This window comes from Prinia subflava, chromosome 5 (assembly GCF_021018805.1).
Source record: "Prinia subflava isolate CZ2003 ecotype Zambia chromosome 5, Cam_Psub_1.2, whole genome shotgun sequence".
In the NCBI taxonomy this organism is placed as follows: Eukaryota; Metazoa; Chordata; class Aves; order Passeriformes; family Cisticolidae; genus Prinia; species Prinia subflava.
Window position 1 is genome coordinate 38,694,832 of NC_086251.1, and position 13,443 is coordinate 38,708,274.

Sequence of the window (13,443 nt, forward strand, 5' to 3'; positions counted from 1 at the left end):
TTACAAAGTCTTTTATGGAAGCTTTATTCTGTGACATTTATAAATCAAACATAAGCACTGTTAAGAATCTCATAAATTGAAATCATTTGGATTTAGGCCATGCTGGGTACTCTAAACTGCTTTTATGATTCACCACTTCCCTTTTTCCTCTTCTGTGTTTTGCATCTCTCTAGCTGCAATTGATTATTCGTATTTTTCTGATCTGATCTTCTACAAAGCAAAACTTTGCTTCATACAGTCCTGCAGTTTGGGCTGACACTTCATGAATGTGGTTTCTTAATTCAGAATAAGCATAATTCATATCAACATGAGAGGTAATAATCATAGCAGTATGGAGATCAGTGATCAGACAACTGGGACCTACCCATTCCATTACTAGAAGTACAGGAAACTGAGCTGGAGCTTTCCTTTTTGACATGTCACCATTTCTGCGTATGTGATGGGAGACCTGTAAGGTTGGTCTTTGTTTATAACTGGTTATTTGTTTCATGCTTAGGTGAATCATATTTGGTACATGCTTTGTACCTTTTTAATATTTGAACGGTTAATGTTTTTCTTGATCCAACATAAAATGTAAAATCTGTCTTCAACAGATTTTAGTCCTTTGAAGTAGAGACACTGTTAGCCTCTTGTCCATCTGTTTTATCTTTCACAACACTACATTAAAACTTTCCAAGCTTTGGTAGCATTGTTTTAACCTACAAATAGGGTTTAGATCTGTAAAGTGCTGAAAGGAATTCTGTAATATGTGGAAAGGTGGAAGATATGTGGAAAAGAACAAGAGGCACTGAGTGACAAAAATAACTTTCTGTACATGGGTAGAAAAGGCTTCTTTATCAATAGTTATGTTTCAGAGGAGATGCAGTTTGGTGTTTTGCCAAACACACAGAGCAAATTGATCTGCTCATCTTTCCTGCAATGAAGTATCTGATATATTTAGTTGGAATGCAATTGATTTAATCAGACAATACTTACTGTGTAGGTATCATGTGGAGTTTAGCTTAGGTATTTCATAATAAGCAGGTCTTAAACTTTCCAAATGCATTGAATTTTGGCACTTTGTTGTAGTGTGTTTGTTTTTAAACTATAAAAACGGGCTATTTATCCTCCATGAACATCTTGCTCTATATTTGTAAGCCAAGGCCTGTGTAAGTAGCTCACCACCCCCATCAAGTGGTAAGAGATGATTAAGTACTGAAATTTTCACTCATTTTGAAAACCTATGCTGTCTTCCAACAATAGGTTCAATTTCTTCTGTGTGAGGTTTTGTCTGGTTTGGGGTTTTTTTCCCTTTTAAGTAGAAAGAAAAAAACCAGGCTTAGACTTTTATCAAAAGAGAGACATACTTCCTGGGGAAATTCTTCAGTTATTACTGTGGAAAAGAACAGCCTTTTTTTCCCCCCCATTTTTTTAGAGGTCAAGGGAGAGAGGTAAGGAGAAAGAAACCATGTGTCCAGTAGACTTTGCATTTAAATAGCTAAAATCTTCAGTGCTTTAATCTATATGAGGCTTTGAGCAACCTGGTCTAGTGGAAGGTGTCCCTGCCCATGGCAGAGGGGATGGAACTTGGATGATCTTTAAGGTCCCTTTCAACCCAAATCTTTCTGTCAGTCTATGATGAGAGTTTGACAGATGGCCTTATCCACACAGCCTTTTACATGTGGCAAAGTAAGCTCTGTACTGAGGGCACATCATCATTCCTGAGAAAGTTCTTAACTGTGCTGTTCCCAGGCACAGGCACAGTTGCTGCTGCAATTAAGACCAAGTAGCCAGTGTATTACCTCTGGAATGGCATTTGCAGTCTATAAGTGAAGCAAAAGCACGGCATGTATTCAGTAATCTAGACTTTTCCTGGGAATGCCAGCCTAAGTGTACTGCTATGGCATTATGTATGCTTTTGTTTCTCTGCATGGAAAATGGTCCTGATGGATCAGATGTGACTTCTACCATTTCAGACTCATTGAGACTTTTTTTCTGGAACTACCAGCCTGGAAAGCTGAAAATTGGTGTTTTGAGCTGACTCCTATTTCAGTGTGCTGGCAGCCCTGCAGACCTCCCTCCTAGAAATTTAACTTTGCTAGAGGCTACATGAAAGATTTGAAGGCTGAAAATAATCTGACAGATTCACTAGCAGGCAGAGTACCTGAGGTTAGGTGTGGTGCTGAATGCAGTGTTGAAAGAAAGAAATTCCTACTGCAGTATAAAGGTTGAATGATTAAATGGAACAAATGAAGGTATGAAGTGTGTGTTAAGCACTAGCATTTAAAAAAATTGGTAAGATGAGTAATTTAGCCCTAGTTACCCTAGGCACTGAGACTGAGCATCAATTTCTCATAGGAGAAAATACTGTATGATTTTGTAAGTTAGGATTGTTTCAGATGGTAATGGGTTAAAAAAAAGGCCATAATATTTGTAAGCTTTACAAATGTCAATGCTGCTCTTTCAGTTTAGTTTCTCTGTATGAAAGAATATAAATTTATAGGACTCAAGCCATTTAGTAAGGCAGTAAGCTCCAAGTTTTCCTAGAAGAGGTATTGTAACCACAGACATGATATTTTTTGTAAGATTTGACTTGCTAGATTTTTTTTAAAAATCTGGCTTAAATTTTAGAACATAGTAATTTCTTTGACAAATAGAAGAATGCAGAAAGCACACTGTTAAAGAGATGGTTAGCAACCGTAGAATTTGTGTCCTTTTTTACAGTGTCAGTTCAGAAGGAAAATCTTCAGACATCACCACTGTCTTCACAAATAGAAGCAAGCTGGAATAGGACAACAGAAATTAAAATAATCGGCATTATTTCATTAAACAGGGCAACATTAGTGGGTTCTCCTTCTCCTGTAAGTAAGATAAATCTGAATCAATTGGTCAGAGTTGGAACATCAAATTTGCTTTCCCTTCATCCGCCTGCTCTGGAGATCCATGATGGTGAAAGCCAGCCTGCAGATGGCAGTAAATTTATGCGGAAGCTATTTGATGGTAGTTTCGAATTTTCTGTCTAGATCCTGTTAGATTTTTTTTCACAGTTTCTCTTAGTTATAGCACAACTACAACTGGTTTTAATCCTAATGCATACTAATTAAGGGATATTTGGAAAGAACAGTACTTGGTGTTCTAAAGGCGGATTATCTTTTGCTACTATACTGTGAAAGAAAATTGATATGTAAAGGCTTAGGAAGGAACAGAAATGGATTAGATTCTGTCTAGTTGCCATAGAAACAAAATATGTAATTAAACAAAATGAAATATGTCTCTTACACTGATGAAAGTGTTTAGGAAAGGTGGGACAATGGAATGAGTGTATTAACCTGCAACACAAACCCAGAAATAAGCAAAGGGTTCAGGTTTATTTTTCTAGTGTAGTTTTCACTTACTGCACTTTTTGTGTGTGGTTAACTAAAACCAAAATTGTGCTTCCTAGGGTGAAACTATAAAAAGGAATGTCAATAATAATCAGCAGTAAGTAATGCAGTGCAAATTTACATCAGTACTGTTGCAGATTAATAACATTAATATTATGTGATACTAATAATGCAATTAAATGAATCTTAAGCACATGCCTGTTTTGGAAAAAAACTAAACAGTATGAACACTCTAAAATAATTTTTAACAGATCACATCAATGTTTCTTACTCTATAAGATTATGCAAACAGTTTCTTACCCTTACTCTCTAGCTAATAAAGAGAATTTCTTAACAAAAAAATGTATGTCAAAAGAACTTCCTTTTAACCGACAGTAAGTGCTGCGGGTTTAGGATGTTTCAGAATCTGCAGTTAGTGCCAGGTGCCAGGAGAGGGCACTTTGAGGTTTCTCTTGAAACACTATTTACTTTTAAAAGAAAGTTCTCAGACTTTTCTTTCTCATTCTTCTGCCATAATATCTCACGACTTAAAGTGATTGTTACTTCTCTTTGTTAGCTTAACTCTGAAGGAGACCACATTCTGCTATTTATAAATTGAGAAGACTTATTTCCATGGTAAGATCTCTTATTTAGCACATCTCAGTGTGTGGCCGTGGGAGGTGGATGGAAATTGATTTGCTTTGTATTTCACACTACCAACACCATCCTTAAAAGAAAAATAAAAATTATGACCTATGATTCTTATCTTTATTTCCTTCAGAGTGAAGGAAAACTCAAAGAAATCCTGCACTTAGTTCAGTGTACGATTTCAAGTGCAGGTGGTTATGCCAAAACACGGCTAAAATATCAGAATCTACCTTATACGGACGATGTTGACCCTGGAAGTACTCTATGTGGCACATCTGCATTTGCTTGCCAGGCTTCTGTGTGGAATGAATAATTTCTTACAGTCCTGCTGAGGACATAGCAACCTTGATTCAGCACACATATTCCCAGGGCTCTGCACCTTGCGGTGGAAACAAACAAGAAGAAATGCTGAACAGACACAGAGAGCCAGCTTTGCTGCAGAGGCAGAGTGTGTCCAACATCCTGCCTCACTCAAAACCCAAAGAGAAATGGAGGAAAGGGAGAAAAATACAAAATCCTTAGAATTTTCTGGGGTAGGAACTTATTTGAGATCTGCCTGCTTTTTATTCCTGAAGCAACCAGTTGCCTCATCCACAGGTGTGTGTTATGTTTGGCTATATTTACACTGATTTCTGAAGGATCTGAAGCATTAGTCCAGCTAACAAAGTCTATCAGTATAAGTATCTTTAAAAAAAATCCCCCCAATCCCTGGAAAAGTCTCCCCAAACCCCACCCTTTTTGGGAGGGTGGGGAAGCAGGGTTAGGATTAGGTCAGGGGTGTTTAAACACATTTAAATCCCCAATATTTTAGGATACCCGCCACTGGTAAGACTTCTGAAGGCACAGTTTTTCAGGTTTTCAACAAAGTTGCTTGGAGTTTCTCATAGATACAAAGCCTACTGTTACTGATAAATTCTTTCCTAAATATTATCACTAGAAATTTTGTACTATCTCACAGTAATGAAAAATTGTCACAATTTACCTCTTGCCTTAAATTAACACTGTGCTGTGCTCCAACACTGTAACAGGATCTGTAAAATACCGCATTCCTAATTTTCTGTGGCTAACACTACAGTGATGTTCTTATGCCTACTAACGTTACTACAAATTACTTGACTCTTAAACCATCACAACTTCCTAAAGGCTCAGTCAATCCAATGTTCTTTTGATCCCTGACTTTGTTTTAACCAACCAGATAATTTCCAGCCTTTCATGTAAAATGAGAGGTAGGGAAGGGCACATGCCCAAAACCTCGGGGGCTCAAAGTTGAGTGTCCTTTTCCAGGCCTCTCTTCAGCCTCAAGCCGTTGAGCAGCCCAATGTGTTCTCAGTGCAGCCACTGCCCTGCTAAGCTGCCCAAATACTGATGGGGCCCTAGAAATGGGAAATCTAAGGCAAGCCCAATCCCTGAAATGTGTGGGGTTTGTTTGGGGTTTTGTTTGTTTGTTTATTTTCTGCCTAACCCCACATGGCTTATTTCTCTGTTGTCAGGCTTTCTGAAGCTGGAGGCAGCTAGCAGAAGGCATTGAGTGCTGTCTAGTGGCAAAATTGCTCAATATGCAAAAGCCCTATATGGTGGTAATGACCACATACTGAAGTGTTTCCAGTAAAAATTAATGATAGCATAAGTAACAACTTCAACAAGTGAAAGGACAGGTCCCTGAGATTTGGTGCTGAGGACATTCCCTGCAGGTCTGGGATACACAGCTTCAGTACCTGTCCAGAAATGGATGTGTGTGTGAGTCAGAGATGTTGTAGCCACCTGCAGGTGATCACTTTCTTAGCTCTTGCCTCAGAATTAGGCAAAGCTTTGCTACTCGGTTCCTAGGTACTACTGAGAGTTTGGCTCTTAATCCTGCACTCGTCTGTCCCCACTTGTAAAATGGCACTTCCTTGAGGGTAAGCCATGAGGTTTGATGTGTTTGACATTGATTTATCAGATTATTTGGCTGTGGGGAACCCTAGAACTAACGAAAATAGGCAATTATATTACACAGAGTGTATTTTGAACCTGACACAATAACTAAGTTATTTTGCATTTAAAAATATGAAGCATGATCTATTTCTTCATCATTCAAAGGATGTATTATTTTACTTTATAATACAAAAATGTATTTTATTGGAACAATTATTGAATTGAAGAACACAACTTCAGCAAGGCAAAACCTGTGCATGGTATGTAAACAGTAGCTGACCTTTTCAAGTTGTTTTACCATTTTAACAGCAAGACTCCAATCACAAATCAATTTTATGAGTGTATAATTTCTGTCTCCAAAACTCACTTATGATGAACAGCCTAAAACTCAGCACCTATGGAAAAATTTGTGAGATCATATAATAAAATATTAGTTGCACAACAGTTACTAAATTCTCATCTTTGTCCAGGGTCTTTCATTCTCTGATTGTGTGGTCTTGCTGCTTGTATGACTACAGTATTCATTATATCTCGAAATAGAAACCAAAGGAAAACTTTTTGGGATGAAATGCATTTTTGTTTTGTTTTGGTTTTTTAAATTCTTCCAGTGTTTGCATTTTAAATAGTTTGAGATGCATATAAATATTCCTAATGATTAGGCAGTAGTCAGCCAAATCCAACTTGTCTACAAATGAACATTTTTAATCAGGCTTCATCTGAATGGAGTTCTGTCATAAAAAATTCACACACAAACTTGGAGAAAGCTCATTGTTTCTCATTTAAAGGAATGCTGATTCTTTGTGGGTTTTTGGTTGGTTGGTCTGTTGGTGGTGGTGGTGGCTAGTTTTTTCCCTTCCTGGGATATAAATAACCCAGTATTGTTTGAAATGGTATAGAATAATCCTTTTTTACTATGTAGGATATAGGGTGTGGATTGCTTTATTATTTTACTTTATAATAGAAGAAATATTTTTGTTACAGAGGACTGACCATATCTCACTCATATTTTATTTTATGAAGAAGGCTATCACAGCAAGGGCTGTCTCCTCATACCTAGTGTCTCATTATCTCCAATTTTAACCTTGGGAATATACAGAACAAGAATGTTAGCAATCACATTAGCGATAATAATTTGGAAAAATATTCATCGTCACCATCTTTTGGGATTTGGCATCCCTTCCTTGGAAGGAGCAATTCCAATGTGAGTGGGAAGCCACTTCCCTGGCTTTGAAGTTACAAGCCTCCAACCAGGACTGGGCAGCAGAAGCATTTCTGATGCTTTAAAGGCGAGAAGTGGAAGATACTGTTGCAGATGGAAGAGGAGCAAGAATGACATTAGCTTCAGCCCTCGAGTCTCCTCTGATTCCCTCCAAAGGGAACAACAACGTGGGCTCTTAGCTCCCACCCACAAGTTCTCACTCACTGTAGCAAAGTGCTTTCTCTGAGTTCTCTTGCTGCCTTGTCTGATGTAATTAAGCTGATGAAAAACATTCAGAAGTGAAAAGACTGATGGACAAACAGGAGGTGTAGTCTCATTTGCTGGGGAAATTATGCTAGATATGTGTATTTAATATCTAAAATAGTGAGCAAAGAAACCAAAGCCAGGAATAGGATTTTCTCCCTTTTGCATTTTTTTCATAACTTTTATAATGTTTTATACATTAATTATAAATTTAATCCTAAATTCTCATAGTGCTGCCTGCTATTTTATAGGCCATAGGATAAATGATGCAAGTGAACTGTGATGATGGAGTGTGCAGGCAGCTCCCAGTCAGTACCAGTGATCACACCACCTGGGTGTCCATGTCTTTACCTGAAAATGTGGCAACAGGTCCTCCTGTGAATGCTCTTTTTGACAGCAGAAAAGAATTTGTTTGACAGTAGAAGTGAATAGAAATGTTTGAGGGAAATCCCCAAGCTTGTTGCTGCTGAATTTGCACAGGTGTGCCAGTGGATGCTGTGACAGATGTGGAATGGCATGGTGCCCAGCTCCAAGGGAGCAGCAGATCTCTGCCCAGGCCAATGACTATAGTAGGAGCACAGGAGCCTGCTAGTGACATGCTGCTCTTATATGAATCCACACTAGAGGTGCCACCTTTGTACCAGGCTGCTTGTGTACAGTAAATGTACTGCTCATAAATCTAGATCTGGTAAAACAGGTAACCCTGAGCTAGACACGGTTGTAGCCATCCTTGCCCAGTTCTAAACTCACAGGCAAAGGCTAAGGCTGTGAGGGCTGTTTTCAACCCATGTTGAATGATATATTGCTGTACAATGTGGTAAGGGGTGTTTATGTATGTTGTGTTGATCTCACATTTTTATTCCTTCTTACCTTAAGAAAGTTTTAACATACTCCCTCTTTTGCCCTACCTTACCTCCTTAGCTAAAGGTACAGCCTATGTATAACTGTGTCTGAAATTTACTCATCATCTCTTGGCAGCAAAGGTCATGTATTCTATGAACTCCCACCCCTGAGTGCAGTAGAAGAATTTATCATAGAAAAAATCCACATATATAGGACTTCTATTGGTAATTTATACTTTAGAGCAACAATATGTGGCAACTTTTTTCCCTTGGAAAAAAGGGAGAAATACAATATGTGTGATAGAGCTCTGTGTTGATCTATTTTGCTCTTAGACACATGCTTTTCCTTTTGAGAACTGTTTCATTTTAACAGCCAGTGCACGTGCTGCTGCTCAGCTAAAGAGCACTTGAAAAAAGTTGTGTGACACAGGTATTCTGATGGATGACTTCTGCTATTTTTTGTTATTGGATGCTGTATTTTCACTTTTATTTCCAGTACAGATTTGTATTACAAAATTGCAATGTATTGCATTTTTCTATGAAGGAGAACTAATGTTCTAAGCAGTCAAACCCAGGGCAGTAATTAGTCTGGGAGAGATCAAAGGGTGCTCTTCTAAATCCCAACAATTTGATGGCAATGAGCAAACCCAAGACTTTCTTTTGTCTTGGTCTCCTATTTTCACTTGTTTGCTGCAGAGTAACTGCTTTCTTGTCGATCCAGTGCACTGCTTGAAAAAAATCCAGTTGGATGTAACAAACACAAATTTGATGGGCTTAGTAACACGGCTACTCTTTCACTTAACCTTTCTCTTCAGTGAGTGACTCACAGGAACAAGAAATTCCTTGAGCCAGAGGTGTCTTCAAACCCAATCAAAATGCACCACAGGGGGAAAGTGTGTCTGAAGCCAGTGACATGTTTTGAGATATGAATTTGCTGAGTGATAGCACAAACTATGTGTGATTTAAAGGGGGAAAAGGGGGGAAAGAAAAAAACGTGAATATAAAGAAGCAATTACTGTGATGAGAAGTTGCAGGGCTGGAATGGTAGTATTATAAGCAGAGAGATTTCTTCCTTAACACACCCTGCTGAGCTAGATGATCTCTTGAAAACTATTTCAGCTCAGGATTTTCATGAATTCATGAGTTCAATGATTAAATTTTGTGATTTGATTTCATGATTTCAATATCTCAGTATTTTGGTTGTTACTCAAAGTCCTGGTCTCTCTCCTTTCTCTGCCCTATATTGTCAAGTGGATAGGACAAAAAAGAGGTTTGATACAATTTCCTTTCTCTTAAAAGCAGAGGCTACTGCTGCACTCTGCAAGAAGAAAGATGATGGGAGCACATCTGTGTTCCTGTCTGGTGTGAGTGGAGAATGAGGTGGCAGAGGAGGAGGTCCTAGCCCAGCAAGGAGGAAAAGCAACATCACCAATAACCCCAATGCTCCACTGAACAACACTGCAGGAGGAAATGATGGAGGGAATTTTGCACACTGGAGCAGAAGGTAGCACGGAAGTTGCAGCGTGCCTTGGGATGAAGTGGAATAAAAAGAAAGGAGCATCACACTGCAAAAAGCATTCCCCAGCCAGTGTTTCCTTCTCTTTACTGGTTGTCTCCCAGCCTGTCTAGTAAAGAATATTTTGATCCTCTCTTGTGTGCAAGTGGGAGAAAAGAGATGGGGATGGCTTCTCTATGGGCTTAGACCTCTGCTACTACATGCTGATCTGAATTTTGATCCTTGTGGGATTCTCCCACTCTCTGGTTTTATGTGAACTGTTGGTAGGTTACAGAGGCAGTGAAAGGCTCCCTCTCCTTGCCTGGCTGGAAACTGGGTCAATAGCTTACTAAACTAAGGGAGAGCTTGCTTGCTTCTAGTATTGGTGGAAGAACTCTCATTCTCTCCCAGATTTAATTCTTGCAGGACAGAGTCGCTGGAGTCAAATTTTCTCTCTGTTTCAAAGTTGCACCGAAATTAGAATCTGAAAATACTGATAGTTCGCAATTAGCTAAGTACATGGAAAAGTTCTCTGCTCATGAGATCTGTGACCATTTAAAAGTCTGCTCGTTTTTTAAAGTATTTGTGAATGATAGAAATCCACAGTTTTTTCCTACAAGTTTTCCATAGACATTCTTTGCAACAGGTTTTTTTTTCTTGTTGTCCATGCCTTTGTATTACAGAATTCTCAAGAAAGGACTCAGCCCTGATTTGGCTGATCTGTGCTGAAGGGAGGACTGCACCTTCCCCCTAGTCTGCAGCATGATTGTATCCTAGGAGGCCAAAAAACTTCTGTGTCCCAGACACTGTCAAGTTGGATACAATTGTTTTATGGTTGGAGTGGGAGGTTGTCTGTTTTGGTTTGTTTTCTTTCCCATTGAATGCAGATATTGTTGTACACCATTGTACATTGCACATTGCATTGTCAATGCTGGGGCAGGGGTTATTTTCTTGCTCTGTAACAGGTGGGCTGATTAAATCCTTAGGACACACAGACAACCTGCAAATGCAGCGAAATGGAACTGAACTCTGTCATCACAACTGTTCTATTGGAGTTGTTTCTGTGGAGATACTACAGAAAGTGTCATTTTCAACTTCTGAGCAATCGCTTTGATTTTAATTTTTAAATTTTCAGACAGTTGTAAAGACGTTTAATTCAAGTAGCCAAAACGCAACTTTTTAAATGTGATACGGTTTTTAAAAACACATTTTAAAAAAGAAGCCCATTTACATTAAACAAAGAGCACATATTCTCTTACTGCATAATTGCTTTTACTACTTCTATTCTGAACTCCTCTGAAGTGACATCTGAGATCTATGTAAAGCTCAAGTGCTGTGTATGTTTACATGAATGATGTGATATTAAGTGGTTGACCTGTCTACTACAGAATTTGTAAGGCACAGAATTTTTTATCACACAGTGATAAATGTCACACAATGGAGAACTGAAGAAGCTGCTTCCCAGTAGAAATTAAGCCATTTGTAAGCCAGATGTAATATTTTAAACACAAATATTCTTTGCTTTTTCATTAAAATAGAGAGAATAAAATTTTTGAGATTTTTTTCTCATCTCCTCAAGATACCAACCAGTATTCAAGAAAGTGATTCTGCTTTATATTTGGATATATTAAAAACATATTAAAAATGCAAGAAAAATTATTCTAGCCAAAGCCTTTAAGTGTAAACAGACAGTGTTAAGATGATAGCTGTACAATCTTCCAGTTCTCACTGTATGTTCCGTTACCACCTGATGTAGTGACAAGACCTGACTGAACAAGAAGAAACCAGCATTGTAAACCCTAACATTCTGAAAAGCAAATTGTGAGCTGATAGTTGTGAATTTCAGAAAGATTAAAAAAAAAAAAAATTAGGAAAATAAAAGTTGTCCTGTAAAACACTTTGGCATATACATTAAGACCAAAAAATGTGTAAAAAGAGCCATTGTACCAGCTGGTACGGAAGCCTCCTGCTCATTCCTCTGGGAGAGGCATCAGGTTCCTCAGTTTGCTGGCCATGAGGGACAGCAACACGAAAGGGAAGTTTTTAGGTCTGTAGAATTGGAGACATGGAAGGAGAAGGCCAGCTGTGAAATTATTGCAGTTTGTAGTTTTGTACACATTTACAAAGGCATCCAAGACTAAGTCATACAAAACAGCAGGAGTTTCTTTCCTGATTTAAAGTTCCACAGAGGTCTGCTGAGCCTTTATGGTCATAGCATAGAGAGAAAAAGAGGGCAGAAATAATGAAAAGCAGGTGATTCTGCACTAAGTGAACATAGTTTTCCTTGGGCAAAATTAGTTCAAAAAGGTTTCTTGTTGTATTATTCTGGTGGAGTCTTTTATGACATATCTTTGGAATTGTATAGCAGCATTTAAGGTCAGAACATGAAAAAAAATTCTGGGTTGAAAACCTCTGAGCAGTTCCAACTGTAATGGAAGTTATTACAAAATGTATAATGATGATGAACACTGCTTAAAGTGTTCTCGATGTCTGCAGTTAGACATGTTCTTCGACAAAATTTCTGTTAAATTTTCTAGAACATTTGTATGCTGGATGTGAAGAACAATTATTATCAATTAGCAAACAGTAAGGTACTAGGGAAAACATTTATTTTTGTTGGGATATCTTTTCCATTCCCTTATGTCTTTTGAATGCTTAGAGAAAGCAAACAAATGTATAAAATTTCATGTGGAGGGCCATAGAAAACCTGATGTAAATGGATAGATGTCTATATAGGGCTCATTTGTATCTTACGGTAATTTCTCTCTATATTTATAGAGCTTAAAGCAAAACCTCTTTTTCTTCAGTAGACCGTCCTACTGCTTTCAATAGGTAATCATATATCCCACAGACAGGTTGATTTAATGGTTATTTGAAAACGTTATCATTCTGTATCACAATTTTAATGTTATCAGCCTGAGATTGTAATAGCTTAGTTATCCATAAGTGAAGAACCCATCAGTAAGTAATGCAAATCATATCCAGACTGTCAAACATAGAAATAAAATATTAGTTCAGGGATTGTATTGATATAAAGAATTCTGTATCTGTAACAATGGATTTTGAAAATAGTTACAGCAGCTCAGGAAATAACCCACCCTCTGATGGTAAACCAATGCACCAGACCACAGGATGCCAATGGGAATATCCCACCTCTACCTCGTTAATCTCAGCACTCTTTCTCAATTCTGTCATTGTAGTGGATTTGCTTTGCATTGGAGTGGAGAAATGTTGAGTCTGTTTCTTGGGTAGAACTGTCTACTGCCAACTTCATATTTCTAGCCTTCAATTTCTCTTCTGTCACTTAAGAGTGGAAGGTGTCCCTGTAGCTTATCAGGAGATTCAAACAAGAGCCAAAGTCCAAATAAAAGATTTTGTTTCACTCAGGTTGTACTTCGAGGGAAGTTTTCCTCTCACCTTTGCAGTGCTCTGCTTAATTCTTTTCCTAAAATCATCCATGAATTGTACTTAACCAATTCACTGTAGGATAAAGACCTAGAACACTGGTGTGTTCGTTCCCTGTGTGACTCAGTGTCCTGGGGTTTGGTTTTTGGTAGTTTTGGAGTTGAGCAAAGCCTTCTGGTGAGTGGTTTGCATCCATGACCTGTGGCCTGTCCTGACTGATTGCCTGTAATTGTGGGAACCTCTTTTGGAATGACTCCTACCTCAGACTCTTTGAGTGATGGAATTTCCCTAGGCAGAGGAATTTTCTTTGGTGTTTTTGTTTTCTCTCCTTCTGTC